This window comes from Giraffa tippelskirchi, chromosome 8 (assembly GCF_054371585.1).
Source record: "Giraffa tippelskirchi isolate mGirTip1 chromosome 8, T2T-mGirTip1v1.2.pri, whole genome shotgun sequence".
In the NCBI taxonomy this organism is placed as follows: Eukaryota; Metazoa; Chordata; class Mammalia; order Artiodactyla; family Giraffidae; genus Giraffa; species Giraffa tippelskirchi.
The window spans coordinates 37,205,764-37,225,453 of NC_137282.1; the positions used below are offsets into that span (position 1 = coordinate 37,205,764).

Here is a 19,690-nt window from a genome sequence, read left to right on the forward strand (position 1 = left end):
TTCCTGTAGGATAGACTGGTTGGATCTCCTTGCAGTCCAAGGAACTCTCAAGAGTCTTCTCCAACACCACAGTTCATAATCATCAATTCTTTTGCGCTCGGCTTTCTTTATAGTCCAACACTCACATCCCTATATGACTACTGTAAAAACCATAGCCTTGAGTAGATGGGCCTTTGTTGGCAAAGTAATGTCTCTGCCTTTTAATATGCTGTCTAGGTTGGTCATAACTTTTCTTCTAAGGAGTAGACTATTTTTTGTCAGACCTCTCCACTATGACCTGTCTGTCTTAGGTGGCCCTATAAGGCTTGGCTTATCATTGAATTACAGCTTTGTATAGCTCAATGTGATCATTTGGTTAGTTTTCTGTGTTTGTGGTTTTCATTCTGTCTGCCCTCTGATGGATGAGGATAAAAGGCTTATGCAAACTTCCTGATGGGAGGCACTGGCTATGGGGAAACTAGGTCTTGCTCTGGTGGGCTGGGCCATGCTCGGCAAATCTTTAATCAGATTCTCTGCTGATAGGTGTGGCTGTGCTCCCTCCCTGTAGTTTTGCCTGAGACCAAACTATGTTAGGGGTAATGGCAACTTTTTCCATAAGGACTTATGCCAGCATGCTCTGCCTCCCAGGACTGCTGCTACCTGTGCCCCTGACCCTGTTGCAGGCCACTGTTGACCCATGCCTCTGCTGGAGACTGCCAAGCACTCACAGACAAGTCTGGCTCAGTCTCTTGTGGGTTCTCTGCTCCTTTCTCCTGGATCCTGGTGCACACAAGGTTTTGTGTGTGCCCTCCAAGCATCTCTGTCAGGTATGAGATTTTATTTTAAACTTGACTGTGCCCCTCCCACCTTCTTGTTTCAGCTTCAGCTTTGTCCTTGAACATGGGGTATTACTTTTCTTGATGAGATCCAACATTCTCCTGTTGATGGTTGTTCACCAGCTAGTTGTGATTTTGGTATTCTTACAGGAGAAAATGAGTGCATATCCTTCTACTCTACCATCTTGGAGGGAAAAAGACTTTGCTTCGTATATCTGTGTGTGTGTGTGTGTGTGTGTGTTTTGATCCTGGGTCTATTTACTCTCTGATCAATTCTTTTTTTTTTCCTCAGAAAATGATGGGAGGATTGCCCTAGCAGGAGGTATTTCCCCTGTGCCAGTTGACTTATGACTAGGTTTAGCCAATGATAGTTATAGGTTGGCAACTGAAAGGCCCAGAAGGGAGAATCTAGATTATTTCTCCCTGTTGCTCTCTGCTTCTGGAAGCTTCTCCAGCAATACCTTTATCTCCACTATAGGTCCATCTCCTACTGGAAACATCCACCTTAACCCCAGACTCCTTGTAATCCAGGGCTCCAGCCCCAAACAATATCATCTACTCCTTTCTATTATCTGTGGGTACAGTGGTTTCATGCTTTTGCAATCTCTGTATTGCTTCCTTTCCCTTATTTTGTCATTTCAGGTCTTCTATCATATAGTATGACCAATTCCTGCATTAAATTTTATCAGTTTCAAATTCTTAGTGGTTTCAGTTTCCTGGTTGAACATTGGCCAACACATGACTTATAATACATTTTAAAGAATAGTAATGTATAGCCCCAAATAATCATTATTATAAATTGAAAGATTCTTGATAGATCAGCACTTGGGAAGTCTGCATTAGTTTAATTTAGGTAATACAGAGTCAGAAAAAAAATCCAAACAATTGAAGAATTCATCAATTCTTTTTATAACAGATCTTTTTTTTTTTCCTCCAATACTGTAGAACAGTGAAACTGCTTCTATAGTGGGAATTACAGAGCTGCTGCTGGTGGTGGTATGAGAGTTTTATGTGTTTATATGCATGTGTATACCTGTGTATGTATAAACACATTCAGGTAACATTTGTTTAGTTTGCTTTAATGGTATCACAGCTAACATTTGTGTGTGTTTGTTTTCTTTATCTCAGCTCTGGTAAATCCACGAAAAACAGATGAGAGCCAAATCTTTCATTATTTCTAAATCCCTGATTATGACATGTTTCTCCTAAGATGTGTCCCAAAAGAGTGAGAGAAGCATCTGTAACTACATACAGGTTATGTCATAGTCTCCTTAACAGCATTGGGTCCATATGGAGCTTAATTCTGTAAACTACCTATAACTAGGTATAAAATTCAGACAGAAAGTAGCAATTTATCACGTGTTCAACTCGTTTCTTCTTCTTAGTGGTTATTTCCTGATCTGAAATGCAGCCCACTCTCTGCCCACTTATATTTTTGAGCTATGAAACCAATAATAAATAGCAAGAATATTCCCTTAAGAGATTAGCCATGCTTTCCTACTGGGAAGAATAAATGAAGGGCACTGTCATAGAACTGTGTGCTTGGAATTCAGTGTAGGAAATAAAACATGGAAAAATGGCAGAGTTCCTTTAATCAAGTTGATCAGTAATGCAATGTAAGGTTAGGCTTACAATTCCTCTAAATCAAAAATATTCTTTAAAGCAAATTTTTAGAGAAATAATTTTTTAATTATTATAATCTCAGAAATAGTGTTTGTATATTTTACTGACTTACTGACCTTCCTTTAACATTATTGAAACTGATCAGTTCAAACTACACAATTGGAGCCCTTTTCAAACTGAAGGCTTGAAGTCTTCTTTAGAATTTTGATATGCTGCTCTCTCAGAGAAGGCAAAGGCACCCCACTCCAGTACTCTTGCCTGGAAAATCCCATGGACGGAGGAGCCTGGTAGGCTACAGTCCATGGGGTCGCTAAGAGTCGGACGTGACTGAGCGACTTCACTTTCGCTTTTCCCTTTCACGCACTGGAGAAGGAAATGGCAACCCACTCCAGTATTCTTGCCTGGAGAATCCCAGGGACGGCGGAGCCTGGTGGGCTGCCGTCTATGGGGTCTCACAGAGTCGGACACGACTGAAGCGATTTAGCAGCAGCAGCAGCAGCATACTGCTCTCTGAGAGTGCACTATTAATTTCAAGTGCAAATCCAACAGAACTGTTCTATGTAGAAATATTTTAACCCAAGATAATCATCTTCCTATCTGGCTTAATTATTTTTGTTTGAGAGTGTATACATTTTTAAGAGTGTATATGTATTTATATATATACCTATATACACAAGTATACATGTACATTAGAAACAAATATATATAAATATATGTACATATATGCACACAGATTCATATATATATAATATTTAGCATAAATTATTCAATAAAAAGTTGTCATCTTTCTCTCATGTATTTATATCTATAGTTTTTTTGGCCAATAAGTGTATTGATAGGAAACTGACATAAAAAATCCATTATTAAAGAAATGTATTTTATGATTCTATTCTTTATAATGATATACATAGTAAAATGCAATAAAGCCTTTTGGCTCTCAAGGGCTTACAAATTAATTCTTAAACATAAGTATATTTAAAAAAATGCAAGACTGTAGGAAAATCATAGTCAATAAGTACCAGTGTTATTTCACTGACTTCTTACCATCACTCAGGAAAGTAGTTATTACTAATTTTGCTTTGGAGGTAGGAAACCCATCAGAAATTAATTTAACCAAGATCACCTGGCTAGTATGTAGCTTATTGGATATTTGAACTTAAATATGGGCAAAGCCCTTACTTTTTCATTATATAATGTTGAAAAAAATTAAATATTTTTGAAGAAAGCCTGTAATTAAAGGACAATTAAAATTATACAATAGTGAATAAAATTGATATAAAATTATTCATATCTGGAATGGAATGCAAAATTTTCATAAAATAGTAAAAATTTGATCATGTCTAAAAATATTGGTTAGACCATGAAGAAAAGAGTAGTCTTCACATGCAAAATTTGCCAAGTGAAAAGGCACAAGATACATATCAGAGAGACAACAAGAGCAGAAAAATTTAGCTAGAATGTAAGATCCCAGAGGATCAGTGTTTGAAGACATTGTTGAACACAGATTACAGCCAAATTTGGAGAGACTTAAATTTCAGTTCATGAGGTTTGAATAGTATTTGGCACATAAAAAATAATAAATATTCTTTTTAACTGGATTAATTAATTTATTATGTAGTCAATAGGTTGTTTTAATGGTTTTTAGTGAAGAAGCATGGTTTGATGACAGTATTGATTCATAATTGTTATTCTGATGACATTATTCAGCATGGGCAAAACTGTAAATTGAGGGATTTCTAAGTATGAGATAATAACAGATGAATTTAAAAGAATGGATGGATAAATGATACATTTAAACATTAGGAATATTAGGAAGTCAATATTCTGAGTCTCTGAAATGGAGTAATTAAATATTTTTATAAAATGTATTGAACACCTACTAGGTGCCAGGTAAATGAAAGGGAAGAGTTACAGCCTGTAACAAACTGTAATTATGTGAAACTATGTGAACTACGTTAAAAGGATACAGGAGCATAAGAAAGAGTGTTTAACTGAAATTAAGAGTAATGGGTAAATCAAAAGGAACATATGTATTCAATAGATTCACCTTGAATGAATATTGAACTTGTTCAAAGGATGTGTATTGCAAAGAAGGAAACATTTTCTTTCTAGAAAATATAAAGTTTTCTAGTAAGAAAATCATTACATTAAGGTGAAAATACCGAGAATACAATGATAATGGTTTAGTCATTAAGTTGCATCTGACTCTTGTGACACCATGGACTGTAGCCCGCCGGGCTTCTCTGTCCATGAGATTCTCCAGGCAAGAATACTGGAGTGGGTTGCCATTTCCTTCCTCAGGGGATCTTCTTGACCCAGGGATTGAACCCGGGTCTCCTGCATTGAAGGCAGATTCTTTACTGACTGAACTATGAGGGAAACATATATATATATATATATATAAAATGATAATAAAATGTCATTATATATTTAGGTATATGTATGAGTGTGATTATTTCTGCATACTGTGAAATGAGGTTTGTTAACCACTTCTAAATTTTTTGAGGATAATTTGTTTCATTTTTAAAAAAAAATATCAATCTATTTAAGAATATATTTTTATATGTTAATATTTATAATAGTAGGATTAAACATATAAACATTAATATTTAAGTTCATCATTCTTCATATTTGTTTCTAAATTGCTAACTTTCTAGAAAAATATTGAGACTGAAAATGTCATCAAGCTAATACTATAAAAAAAAGTTTCAAATGTAATAACATGATGCATTTCATTCAAATGTAGTGCTAGATATGATTAAGAATATTTATCCTTTCAGAGTGGGAAGTAGCAAAATTTTCTCTTTTCTAGAAGTACCCACTTCTTTTCTGTGTACAAACAGTGAACACCCAATAAAGTGCTTTGTGTGAGTCTCAAATGTTAGTGCTCCCTATCTCTAACTGTAAATTTCTGAACTGAATTATGAATGTGACATGGTGATTTTTAGATGATTCCATGCAGTTAATAAATAAATTTGCATATAAACTTTTCCCTTTGGTGTTGAGAGAATTTAGAATTCCCAGCAAGATTCTGCATTCTCACTCCATAGTCCAAGGTTGTTAACCAAGTCAATAGAAATATGTGAAGAACAATAAAATCTGGCCCAGAAGACTTTTATGCTTTTCTTGTAGAAGTGGCTAAAGTTTCCTCCCCCTTTCATTGTTTAAATTAATAATTAAAGAAAACAAAAATGCTGAAATGTATAAAGGGTTGAAAGGGGAGTCAAACTGAAGTGTGAAGATGACGGTGGCAATCCTGCCCTATTGGATGAGAACCATTTTTGCTCTTTTGAGGTGATGTCATATTCCTTTAAATTTATTTAAAGTGCTTGAACTCTGGCCATTTTTGCTTTATACAGTCTGAGGAAAGCAATTTGATAGCAATGAATATAACATGAAGATAGTTAAAGGATGCCCATGATTAATCAATAAATAAAACCATGAAATTAATCACTTTTATTTATCAAGATATTTCTGAAAGTACAATATAAAGCTATATTATAGGAAGTGTATTTATAAAAAGTAAGCCTTTTCAACTTTTGGGAAAAAACCCTTTTCTTAAAATGTCCCACTAGAAATTGCATGGGTAGAATAAGAAGTACCCCCCAAAAATCAAATTTGAATGGAAAATTAGTAAGGCCAAGAGGAGTAAAGTAATATCCCCCCAAATATGTGATTTCTCTTTTGGAAAAGATTCTAATTTTTGTATCTTGTAATGTGTTATCTTCAGAGTATGTGGAAAGCTTTACTTCCATTCTTAAAGTAGCATAGTTTCAAACATGGATACCAAACTGGAAGATTGCCTGAAACTTAATAGTAAAATGTGAGAGGTTCTAGTAAAGACATGAGATTTTTTTTTTCCCCTCATATAAACTAATGAATTTGATCCATGGGATATTCACAGCAAAACTTTTGAAAGATAAAATTTGAAAACTGAATTGTTTCGTTCTTTAATCAAACATTTGTTTATCACGATGTTGTTCAGTTGCTCAGTTGTGTCCGACTCTGCAACCCCGTGGACTGCAGCACGCCAGGCTGTCCTTCGCCATCTCTCAGAGTTTGCTCAAACTCATGTCCATTGAGTTGATAACGCCATCCACCCATCTCACACTCTGTCACTCCCTTCTCCTCTTGCCCTCAGTCTTTCCAGGCCTCAGGGTTTTCTCCAATGAGTCAGTGCTTTGCATCAGGTGGCCAAAGTGTTGAAGCTTCGGCTTCAGCATCAGTCCTTTCAATGAGTATTCAGGGTTGATTTCCTTTAGGATTGACTGGTTTGATCTCTTTGATGTCCAAGGGACTCTCAAGAGTCTTCCACAATTTAAAATCACCAATTCTTTTGGGCTCAGCCTTCTTTATGGTCCAACCCTCACATCTGTGCATGACAACTGGTAAAACCCTAGCTTTGACTATATGGACCTTTGTCAGCAAAGCAATATCTCTGCTTTTTACTGTCCAGGTTTGTCAATAGTTTGTGATTGCCTGTATAGGAAATGGCAGGCACAGTGATACTTGGTAGGAATTCAAAACATTAGATGATCCTCAGACATTGTATGAATGGTACAATAATAATTTAAAACTCTATTTGATTAAACATTCTCATAAATTAGATGAAATGGTTTATGCTGGTAGACTTCCATGACTGAAGACAGAGCAAAATACATATTTTACTACAGAGAGATAAAAAAGAATTTTAGCTGAGCTAATTATATGAACTTATTACAGCAAACCTATCTTCTTAGTGAAGATGAGATTCCAAACCCTGACTGTTAGATTTTTTCCAAGTGTTATTTTTTATGCTAAATTTGGCCACATTGATGGAATTCCTACCTGTGTGTACTTCTAAAATGGGCTGCAGCTGCTTCTCAGAGTAACATCTTGGCTTAATTTCCACATTTTTCTACTTGAACATGAAACGTTATTGGGAGTCCCAAATACTGGCTATTAATTGCCTCCCCTAAAGTGTGGGGGCAATTCTAAATTCTGAATGGCTTGCTTTTAAATTCTTTCAGTCACTTCATTTAATTAGTTATTGCTCCTTTTATATAATTTAACCATTTTTTTCCTCCAATACTTCTGTACTATGGCACTTAGTACCTAGCATTTTCATTTCCAAGTGTTGAAGGAAATACATGTTTTAAAGGGATTAAGCTGATGCACATTTGTGTAAGTTTTAAAATTTTATATGGACTTTTCATAAATCATGTCTTCTTGTTTGCATGAAACTTGCCATCTAGAAGTGTAAAACAGGTTCGAAGAAGCTGCTGAATTATAGTTACTAGTCTGAAATCTGAGAAAACTCAAATGAATTTGACTTGTTTTCTAAAGGTGGACATCAGAACTGATTATTACAAAAGCCATGTGTATAATTTAAAGCCAGTTATTAGAGCAATTTTTTTTTAAAACTCATTGGTTTTAAGAGTAACCTATTTTCCTATGATAAAGTAAATATACAATAGTTAATATTTATTCCTATATTAAGATATTTATAAACTGGTTTCTAGATTATAGAAGCTGAAATGGGCAAAGGAAATGTGGGTTATTCAGATCATTACAAAAGTATGCATGCATGCTCTGCTCAGTCACTTCGTCATGTCCAACTCTTTGGGACCCAATGGGCTGTAGCCTGCCAAGCTCCTCTGCCCATGGGATTCTCCAGGCAAGAGTACTGGAGTGGGTTGCCATGCCCTCCTTCAGGGTGTCTTTAGGGATTGAATCTGCATCTCTTAAGTCTCCTGCTTTGACAGGAGGGTTCTTTATCACTAGCACCACCTGGGAAGCCCTACAAAAGCATGTGTGTGCTAAGTCACTTCAGTCGTGTCTGACTCTTTGCAACCCCATGGACTGTGTAATCCTCCAGGCTCCTCTCTCCATGAGATTCTCCAGGCAAGAATACTAAAGTGGGTTGCCAACAAAAGCATACTTGAGTATAAATGAAAGCCAGTGAAGTTAACTCCAGCAGGTAACTATGAATGCCTTATAAAAAGGTGTCAGAAATTGTTGAAAAGATAGACTTTTAAAGGCCAAATTAACTTTGTAATGAGACATTTTTTCTCTTATTTGAAAATCTCATAGAAAATTATTTGGCATATTCATTCTGGGAATTCAACATGAGATTAACATTCAAGTCAATCAGTGTAATTACCCATATTATCAGGATTAAGGAGAAAAATATATGGTGGTTAAAATAAATGCAGAAAAGGTATTTGATAAAGTACAACAACTTTTCACAATAACAACTCTTAGCAGCTGGAAATTGAAGGGAACTTCCTCAGCTTGATAAAAGATATCAACAAAACCTCTAGGAAAATTTCTGTTTAATGATTAATATCAAATGCTGCCCTTAGAGACAAATGAGATAAGAATGTCACTGTCACCCCCCAATCATCATTTTTTTCTGGAGATCTTTGCCAGTGCAGTGGGGTTAATAAATAAATAGCAAAAGAATTGTAAGAGAAGAAAAGAATTGTCATTGTTTGCATATGATATAATTTAGAAAAATGAGTAAAAATAATTGGTAAATTCAGCAATGTTTCTATATACAGTACTAACACAAACATTAAATTTATTTCTAAAGATAAGAAAATTTGGAAAATATTAGTTGTATACTTATAACTTTTAAAATACATTTCAGTTCAGTTCAGTCGATCAGTCGTGTCTGACTCTTTGCAACCCCATGGACTACAGTACACCAGGCTTCCCTGTCCATCACCAACTCCCAGAGCTTACTCAAACTCATGTCCATTGAATCAGTGATGCCATCCAACCATCTCATCCTCTGTCATCCCCTTCTCCTCTTGCCTTCAGTTTTTCCCAGCATCAGGGTTTTGTTCTAGTGAGTCAGTTCTTTGCATCAGGTGGCGAAAGTACTGGAGTACTTCAGTACTTCAAAGTCAGTCCTTCCAATGAATATTCAGGACTGATTTCCTTTAGGATGGACTGGTTGGATCTCCTTGCAGTCCAAGGGATTCTCAAGAGTCTTCTCCAACACCACAATTCAAAAGCATTAATTCTTCAGTGCTCAGCTTTCTTTATAGTCCAACTCTCACATTCATACATGACTACTGGAAAAACCATAGCTTTGACTTGACAGACCTTTGTTGGCGAAGTAATATCTCTGCTTTTTAATATGCTGTCTAGGTTGGTCATAGCTTTTCTTCTAAGAAGAAAGCTTCTTTTAATTTTATGGCTGCAGTCACCATCTGCAGTGATTTTGGAGCCCAAGATAATAAAGTCTGTCACTGTTTCCATTGTTTCCCCATCTGTTTGCCATGAAGTGATGGGACCGGATGCCATGATGTTGGTTTTCTGAATGTTGACTTTTATGCCACCTTTTTCACTCTCCTCTTTCACTTTCATCAAGAGATTCTTTAGTTCTTCTTTGCTTTCTGCTATAAGGGTAGTGTCATCTGCATACCTGAGGTTATTGATATTCCTTCTGGCAATCTTAATTCCAGCTTGTGCTTCATCCAGCCCAGCATTTCACATGATGTACTCTGCAAGTAAGTTAAATAAATAAGATACCTTTAAAATACATCAAATACCGGGAATAAATTTGACATAATTCTCAGGTGTTGCTAATGGTAAAGACCCCACCTGCCAATGCAGGAGACATGAGGGAATCGGGTTTGATCCGTGGGTCGGGAAGATCCCCTGTGGGAGGACATGGCAACCCATTCCAGTTTTCCTGCCTGGAGAATACTATGGACAGAGGAACCTGTAAAGCCACAATCCAAAGAGTTGAACAGAGTCTTATACAACTGAAGCAAATTAGCATGCCTGCAAACTCTCTCCAAAAAAAAAAAAAAAAAAACAACTACTAGACATGAGAGAAATTAGAGAAGACTTAATAAATTGAGAGAGGTACTATATCCATGGTTTGCAAGATTCAATACTGTAATAATATCAAGTATACTCTAGTTGATCTATACATTTAATGGAATTCTAATTAAAATCTCATCAATTTTTGGTGGAAACTGACAAGCTGAATCTAAATTATACATGGGAAACCAAAAGACTAAGAACACAAATGACAGTTGTGAAAAATAATAAAGTAGGCAATCTGACGTTCCTAAATATCTAGACTTATAAAACTCCAGTAATTTATTCAGAATATAATGAAGTAAAAATAGATAAATAAAGGAACACAGAGAAAGGGCCTCATTACAGTTCCTTGAATTATAAAATGTTCCCCTTTGGTACAGTAGGAAAAAGGTGTTCTTTTCAGTAAATGGTTCTTGGTCAACTGGTCATCATATGGGAAATAAAAATTTATACTGAAGCTTCAAATGATTAAAAAAGAAATCATTTCTCTATCAGCTATACATATAAAAGGAAAGGTAAAACCATATGTCTTCTGAAAGTTAACGAAGGAGAATGTCTATAATTTGGAAGTTGGTAAATACTTTTTGACTTGGCTACCAAAACCCTTTGCTATAAAAGTAAGACTTCTAGAGTGGACTTTATTAAAATTGATTGCTTATGTTCATTAAAAGTTATTAGTAAGAAAGAGAAAAGATAAACCAGAGTGAAATAATATATTGATAATACTAAAAAAGGACTCATATCAGGAGTATGCAAAGAGTTTGTTAAATTCATTAAGGAAAAATACAGATAAGTTAGTTTAAAAGTAATGGGGAAAATTATTGACAAAGTATTTTGCAAAAGAAGATATTCAGATGTCCAATATGCATATACTAAATTGCTCAACATCATTTGTCATCAGAAATTCAAATTAAAACTCTAATGAGGTGATATGAAAAATGAAACCAAATTAATTAACTTAAAATGAAGCTAAAAATTTTAGAAGCTGAAAATGAAGATTGTTGATGAGCATATTGAGCAACTAGGACTCTTCCATTCCAGTGGTGGTTATGTAAAACGAGCCAGGCACTTGGGAAAACTGAATAGAAATGTCTACTAAGGAAGAATATTTGGGTGCACAAATTCTGTGACCCAGCAATTCTACCTTAGGTGTATACCTAACAGAAATGAAAACCTGCATGCACTTGATGATATATACAAGAATGTTTTTAAGAGCAGCCTAAATTCTGGTGTGACCAAATCAGTTGTGGCATATTCACACAAAGTGATGGCAAACAGTAATGCCAGTGGAGGCACTGAGCTGTGCACAGCATCATGGATGAATTTCACAAAACAGTGGAGCAAAAGAAGAGTCATAAAAGACTAGGCACAGTAGAGATCTGTTTCCATACAGATCAAAAGCAGGTAATGTAGAGAGATGGCTGTAGAAGGTAGCCTCTTAATTACTTTTCAGAAGTAATGTTAGTTGCTTGGGCAGACAGAAAGATTTCTGTGATACTGGAGTTGTTCCATTTATTCGTGAGTGGTGGGTTACATGGGTATGCTCACTTTATAACCTTTTATCAAGCTAAACATGTATTTTGCTCATTTTATAATGTGAGCAAAAGACTTCAATAGAAATTTTATTTTATTAAAAATATATAGATATTTGGCATTTCCTTAAATAAAATGTCACTGATATTATTTCTGTAAAATAAATTTAAATATATATATATATATATGTATATATATATTTCAAATCAGAGAGGTGGCATTCCCTGGTTAAACATCAGATTTGTGGAGAGGGATATGTGAATTACTTGGTGGATAAATAGAATCTTTAGTTTGTACAACTTAAAGCAATTTCTCTAATGCCAGACACAATTCTACTCCTTGTTCACAGATGCTGAAATAAAACCATAAATGGGTTAAGCAGCTTACTAATCATCACAACCAGAGGAACATAAAATAGGAGACAGAATTATTAAAATCCTGACAACATTGTCTATTCAGTCAGAAACTGTCGGCAAGTTCTTTCATCATTTTAATTGGCATTACATTATTTTTTGAAAGTTCTGATTTTAAAGACAATGGATGCTAGATGATTCTCCCATGTATGAGAGCAATGTTCCATACATCAATCTGCAGGCATTTTGTAGTTGGTAAATTGATGATCCTTTTAGAACTGCTTCTGGTTTTGAACTTCAGAAAATGGCCATGCAGTATCGCATTACAAGGAGCACTGCAAAAAGACCCTTCTCTCTTCAACGTGACTTGTGCTCAGTGTTCTGTGGCTGTTCTGTGCTGTGCTCTTTATGTGTTTTTAATTATTATTGTTTACGATGATGATGTTTTAATTGTTAATATAGTACCCTGAGCATCTTGGGGGAAGCTTTGTGATGATTAAAAAATATTATTATAATAGTTCCTGGAAAGTAAAGAAGTCATCAGGGCTTCTTCAAGTTCTCATGGGAACCAATTGAACCAAGAATCAGCGTACTTCCTGTGGGGAAGTAGGAGGTGAGCTTAAAAAGGACATTTTTGCTGCCTCTAGTCCAGTCCCTGCTGCTCCCACTGCCTTTGTGACTAACAAGGTTTACTTATTTGTTTTGCTTTGTTTAATTTGATCACTCCCAGTGTCAACCCTGTTCTCCCTACAGTCTTGATAACATTTTCTAAGCTTGAGAAGTATACAAAACATACACAACATACACAACACAAAACATGACAACATGTATGTTGTCAGTAGTAGCATTTCTTTTTGATGGGTGTTGTAACTTTATGCAGTATCTATAACTATTATTTCTATGAAAATAATTTAGTTTTTAAGTTATTTACTGGATAAAAGAGATCTGCAAAAATTTGAGTATTTATGTGTTGTGATTTGCTCACTACCTTTTACTGTTACATCATAATAGTTTTCACTGCTGTGAAAGTAATAGTAATCGAAATTTTCTTTCTTTGAAAGAAAGCACCAAAGTTCATCGATGCTTTTTGTTCATGCTTTTTTTTCTGGTAGATAAAAGAATAGTTGTTGTCCTATGGAAAGCATGAGCAGGGATTATATTCTTTAAATGCCTTTCTGTGTTTTCTATGAAAATTCAGGCATTATTTAATTGTTTCAGAAACTTCATTTGAGAATATAGGCCAAATGATTCTTGTTTTCCTTCTCTTATTAAACAAGTGACCATGCATTAGGTATTCTCATCTGTAGATCAAAACCCTTATTCTTAAGACTGGATTATAAAATGTCTGCAATAAAGACAAGTTCTATCTTAAATTCTACCTAATATTTATTTATTGATTTTATTTTTTAGAGGAAGGAGAATATGAACTATTCCAACTGATCAATTGCCATAGACTTCAGGAAGATGAGTGTATGAAAGAGAATTTTATACTTTTAAAAGAGATTCTATACAAGTAATTACATCAATCTTACCTGGAGAATCCTATGAATCAGTTAACAAATGTTCTGTTACTAGTCTTTGCATGTTTGACAAACTAAGAATGACTTACTTCTATTCATGATTACTTTGAAAACAAAAAAAGATAACACAAATGGAATTTACATATCTGAAACCATGACAATCATCAAAAGCTTTTTTATAGAAAATATTTGCAACTAATGCTATAGTGCTACAATTTTATTTTGAACTTGTTTGAAGGATTAAAGATGAGGGACTGTAGTACCAAGATGCATTTCACAGAGAATATTTTATATTGATTACACAATTTGAAAATATGCTTTTTAAAAGAATAACTTCAAAGGAGAACAGCATATACAAAAATTAATCCCCTAAATATAATTCCATGGGTAAAATGTATGAAATGTATACATTTCATTGACTTTCTTATGACGTGAGTATAGCCATTTACTATTCACTGAATATATTGATTTTACTATATTCTAACAGGAGCTAAAACACAACCCAACGTGAGAAGACTGCAAATTTCTAGAAGAGACACTAGGAAACAAATATTTTTCCTTATTTTCTTGATTGATACATTTTGCGAGCTATGAATTCACTTTTTATTTCTGGAAAGAAAGGGTAAAGTTCTGGAGAGCTCAATGAATATCCTGTTTTGTCCATTTTTCACTATATTCAGAGTTTTAGTTCAATGGCACACACTTAAGCTGCATCTGATATTCTTTTAGTGGTGTACCGGGAATTCTTGAGCTGTAGAATGACCATTCCCTGTTCCCAAGTAGATCTGACCACTTCCCTTTCCTTCTGCTATATCCCTTTTTACAGTATCTGTCATATGTTGTGTGCATTAGTTTACATATTTATCTCTCTCTTTATCAGACTGAAATGTGAATAAGCTATATCTTCGTAGCCCCAGGTCTTTTCCGGTGCCTCATGACAAACGTGTGTTCAGTAACTGATTTTTAAATGATTATGTGACTGAATAAATGCTTTAGCAAACCATACCTCATTGACCCAGAGATGTGTACATAACATCTTAGTGCTAATTTGGGAAGCTATTTTAGAGGACTATCCAAGAACTAAGTATAATCAATTACTTTGGGGTAGTTGCAATGCAACACAGAAAGCAATGCTGTCCAGATAATAAGTTACTGAGAGCACTTACCCAACACCAATTGCAAATTAATGAACCACAATACATTTTGGCTGTGAGTGTGTCAAATTGGGAGTAACTGTGCTTAGAACCACAGAGGTTTAATAATTGGAGATTCTGCATGAGGTTTGCAAAAGTGAACAATGGCTGTAAGATATACTAAGACATTTATGAAAATATTTATCAGCATAAATATAAGAAATGTCAAGTGTGTTATGGATTGGTGTTGGTCATAGGTAGTGACTACACAGTGATGCACAAAATCCAGGAAGCTTTCGTGAGAAGAGCATCTTGATTCAACCAAGATAGAATCATCTCCTACAGCTAAGAGTTTTACCAATTGTGCAGTACTAAGACACTAGACTTAATGTAAGAACTTTATTATATACACACATGTTTTCCACTAACACTTCAACTAATTATACTTTTGTTTTGGAACTTTGATTATGACATGGGAGGTTTTTCCATGACCCTGAAGATGCAATTTTAATATTTCTCTTTTCTATAGTAAGCCGGTTATTTCTTTCACAATCTTACATGGCAGTTAAAGGAACAATTCATTAGTGTAGTGGTTAGTAGGAGAGGAGTCCGAAATAATCATGCTGCTCTTTGGAAGCAGAGCTGCAGCACATCACAGTGGGCGCAGGATCAACGCTGCTGGGCACCACGCTTTAACGGGCGTTGTGGGTACATGGCAGTTGGATTAGGGCTGGCTGTTTGGCCATTTGGAAATACGCCTGTTCCTTACAGTATTGCTCTTTTGGCAGAAACTGTCAGAGCTTCTTTCCAAGTTTGCATCTGGTCAGGGACAGAACTCTGCTTCTTTATCCTTTATGCTTTGTCTCTCCACGCCCCATTATCACACGCTGGATAAATGGTCTCTCTAGGTTCTGTGATCTGAACCCCTGACTGCCCAGGACAGAAAATGAATGTCAGAACTGAACTTAGCCCCTAACTCTCTACTGCATACTTTAAATTCTCTTACAGTTTTCTTGTAACAAATTATGCAACACACACACACACACACATTATACACAGGCTGATGAAAACAGTGGTAATAGGGAGAAATTACACAAATCAGACAGATAAAACCCAGGCCACTTCCAATTCCCTGCACTGGTGTATTTCTTTTCATTCTCATTTTGGATACTTTCCCTACATTTCATTTCACTTTTTTACTTTGGCAAGCACACAAATTCAGCTGCAGATATTTTTTCCTTTGACATTACTAAGAATGAATACCAAATTCCTATTCAAATGAAAGCAGAATTTCTAAATACAGGCATTGGAGTCAGTTATGAACACACAAAAGTAGAATCAAATGAACGAAGGACAAACAAAAAAGTAGAGAACAGGAAACGAGGATGGAAAAACTCGCAGAATTAATGAAACATAATTTGAAAGCATACGATAAGTGCTCTTAGCAGGTTCACTGTTAAGTGACATTTCTCCTCATCTCTGTTATGTCTGCACATGCTCAGTTTACCCGAGTTGTCATGGCAAGCTGACTAAGAGTTCTGAAAGCCCATCCATCATCAACCGTCTCAACATATTATTAAAACAGAAAAACGAATTCCTCAGGCAAACAATAAAACAAAATGTAACAACTTCATGCTGTGTCTATACAACACAGAATGAAATGGAAATCGCTCACTCTCCCCTTACTTTGGTCAATGTGCATAACTAAGTCTGAGAGCTGGAGCCACATTTTCACTCTGTGGCCTGCAGGAACCTCAATGGTTGTCATCTTGGTCAGATCAGAAGACCACGTCAGTTTTGTTGTTTCTTTACCTTTTGGCCCAATTATATATTCCAGAGAGAACTCAGCCTGTTAAATACATTTTCTTCAGCTTTTTATCCAATTACATTGCTTCACAAACTAATACAATAAAGGAAAATTAGGTATGTTTGATGGAAGGAATGTAAAGAACTCAGTATTATTAAGAAATTAGGTTGACAGCCAAAAAGATGGGGAAGAATTAGAAAGCATTTAGGAATCTATTTTCTGCATGTCCATTTATCGTTCATTCAGAAAACAGGGATGGTGCTAGGTACCTGCCAGATACTTCTGATACAGAAAGCAGACACATCACTTTGCCAACAAAGGCTCCAGTAGTCATGTACAGATGTGAAAGCTGGACCATAAAGAAGGCTGAGTCCTGAAGAATTGATGCTTTCGAATAGTTCTGCTGAAGAAGACTCAAGAGTCCCTTGGACAGCAAGGAGATCAAACCAATCAATCCTAAGGGAAAACAAGCCTGAATATTCATTGGAAGGACTGATGCTGAAGCTGAAGCTCCAATACTTTGGTCACCTGATGTGAAGAGCTGACTCACTGGAAGAGACCCTAATGCTGGGAAAGATTGAAGGCAAAAGGAGAAGAGGCAGCAGAGGATGACATCGTTAGATAGCATCACTGACTCAATGGACATGTATCTGAGCCAAATCTGGGAGACAGTGAAGGTCTGCAGTCCATGGAGTCATAAAGAGTCGGACTCAACTTAGCAACTGAACAACAACAATAGTGCCTTCTATCAGGAAGCTTAAAATCCAAAGAGAAAGAGAGATATAAGAAGTGATTGCTTAAAATATAATGGGGAGAAATAATGTATGGGTTATAAGCTACTGAAGGTGAAATGGGAATAGATACGGGATTCAGAAAAGGTTTCTTACTGGAGTTAATAATGATAATGATCATGAATACTCACTATGTACTAGGCACTAAATTAAACTTTTTGTCCATTAACTTATTTAACCTCTAACAAAATTTTGAGAGAGATACTGTCAATATACTCATTTCACATGAGTAAACATGTTCAGAGAGACCTTTCCCCAAAGTGCCTAAGTAGAAAAACAGATTCGAATCTAGTTTTGTCTGATTCACAGCTGAGGGGTCTTAACCTCTAGACTCTAGTTTAAACTACTGAAAGATAACCTATGCAATTAACCTTCCACTAGGAATTGCAGTTGTAAGTGTATACATTAGGGGTTGCTCATTTACATACATAAAGGAGTTAAGACAAAGAAGTTTACTGTAGCAATGAGTTTTGTTTTTCTTAAAGTCTTGTAATTAGCTGATTGTCCTCTAATGATGGTATATTTTAAAAAATTCTTAGGCATTTATAAAAAGAATGTTGTGGAATAGTGAGAGAAGAATCAGCCCGTTTGGACTAAAAACTCAGTTCTGCTGTTTCCCTGCAGTGTGAACTTGGAAAAATAGCTAAGCTTTTCTGTGACTTTATTTTCTCATCTGTAAAACGGAGATGTTAAGAGTATCTACTCATTTGTGAAAATGAAAGGAAACAATATAAGTAAACCATTGAGTGTCTTGCATTTACTAAGTGTTCAGTAAATATCAGCTAGTGTTATGTAATGGACCTTCTTCATGGTTAAAAGGAGTGGTTATATGTACCCCAAATGGAAAGTTGCCAAAGACATATTACTGAGCATAAGCAAGCAAGTTGCAGACAGTTGATATAACATGATAATATTTTTAAAGTAGATATTTTTATAAACTCATATAATGTATATAATCACATTTTTAAAACACACCTGACAAAGTTTCTCTCTCTCTCTCCCTCTCTCTCTCACACACACACACACACACAAATAGTCTTTCAGAGCATCAATACAGCTATCATAACTGTGTAAGTCTTTACTCACTGTGTTTACACATTGGTCAGGGAAAAGATGACTTGAGTGAAGAAGGAGGGAGGTATACTTGTTAAAGTCACACCTTTCATTTGCTTTGACACAAACATGTACGTATATGAATATGTGTATGCCTTTCCAAAACTGGAGAGAAACCAAGTTTTGTTGTTCCATTGAGAACAAAAATACATTTTGGAAACACTTCAAATGTACTCTTGCCAAATATGGCTTTCATCCTATTTTCAAACAAATATTGATGTCTTTTGCTAGCAGGATTCTTTAAAAGACTAATGAAGTATAAATGTTTTCCTATCACTAAAATTATGTGCCTCTTTGGGAGATATTTGGATTTTCTTAATTTCTTTGAGATTCCTTAGTATTCATGATTTTGATGGGTATTTTTGAGAAATGGCACTGCTTTTTAAAATCCCTTTCATCTCTGAGAGAATGATTGCTACCATCATTTGCTTTATGCCCGGATGTATATTCTCTATTTCCCTCTTTGCTATTAGAGCTAGGCCACGTTCTGTTTAAGTCTTCCCTGGTGGCTCAGACATTAAAGAATCTGCCTGCAGGAGAACCAGATTTGATCCCTGGGTCTGGAAGATCTCATGGAGACAGGAATAACTACCCACTCTAGTACTCTTGCCTGGAGAATTCCATGGACAGAGGAGCCTGGTGGGCTAGAATTCATGGGGTAACAAAGAGTCAGACACAACTAAGCAACTAACACTTTAACTTTCATGTACTGATTGCTTCTGTAGGAGGGCATGACTGACCTTACACTAGTAATTTTTGTACATTATTTCTCAAGTTATGTCAATCACTTTGCTTATACCACTAGAACAGTTTCAACAAGGTTTGTGAAAAGCATAGATTCTCTAGAAGTGTAGGAAATTACCAAGTTACTGAAATATCAGGAGGAAGTAAGATTTCTGGGAAAAACAAAGCTCTGATATTATCTAACTTTTAGAGATTCTGGAAAACAAATATCTGTTTTGATGCTAGATCCGTGATATTTTTGGTAAGGAATGAAGAATTCTCTTTTCGATTATCTTCAATTTATTTTTCACATTTTTGAAATTATTTATTTTGGCAGAGAATGTGAACATGCATGTATACACCAATATGAATTCATGTCACATATCTATCTATCTATCATCATGGATCTAATCTAACCTATCAAGAGTGCCAAGTATAGCAATTTTTAAAGGGTACAA

At 35.4% G+C, this 19,690-nt stretch overlaps 1 protein-coding gene across 7 annotated transcripts in view; it reads left to right on the forward strand.

Moving 5' to 3' along the window:
- LOC145518862 (uncharacterized) overlaps window positions 1–19,690 on the forward strand; it is a 1,117,244-nt gene that overhangs the window by 466,436 nt on the left and 631,118 nt on the right. Inside the window, exon 7 of one of the 7 annotated variants that reach the window (XR_014063355.1) lies at window positions 13,556–14,670. The exons of the other annotated variants lie outside the window; for them this stretch is intronic. The gene's annotated coding sequence lies outside the window, so the exon portion shown is untranslated. Of the gene's footprint in view, window positions 1–13,555; window positions 14,671–19,690 lie in introns of those variants that run through there. 7 annotated transcript variants of the gene reach the window in all.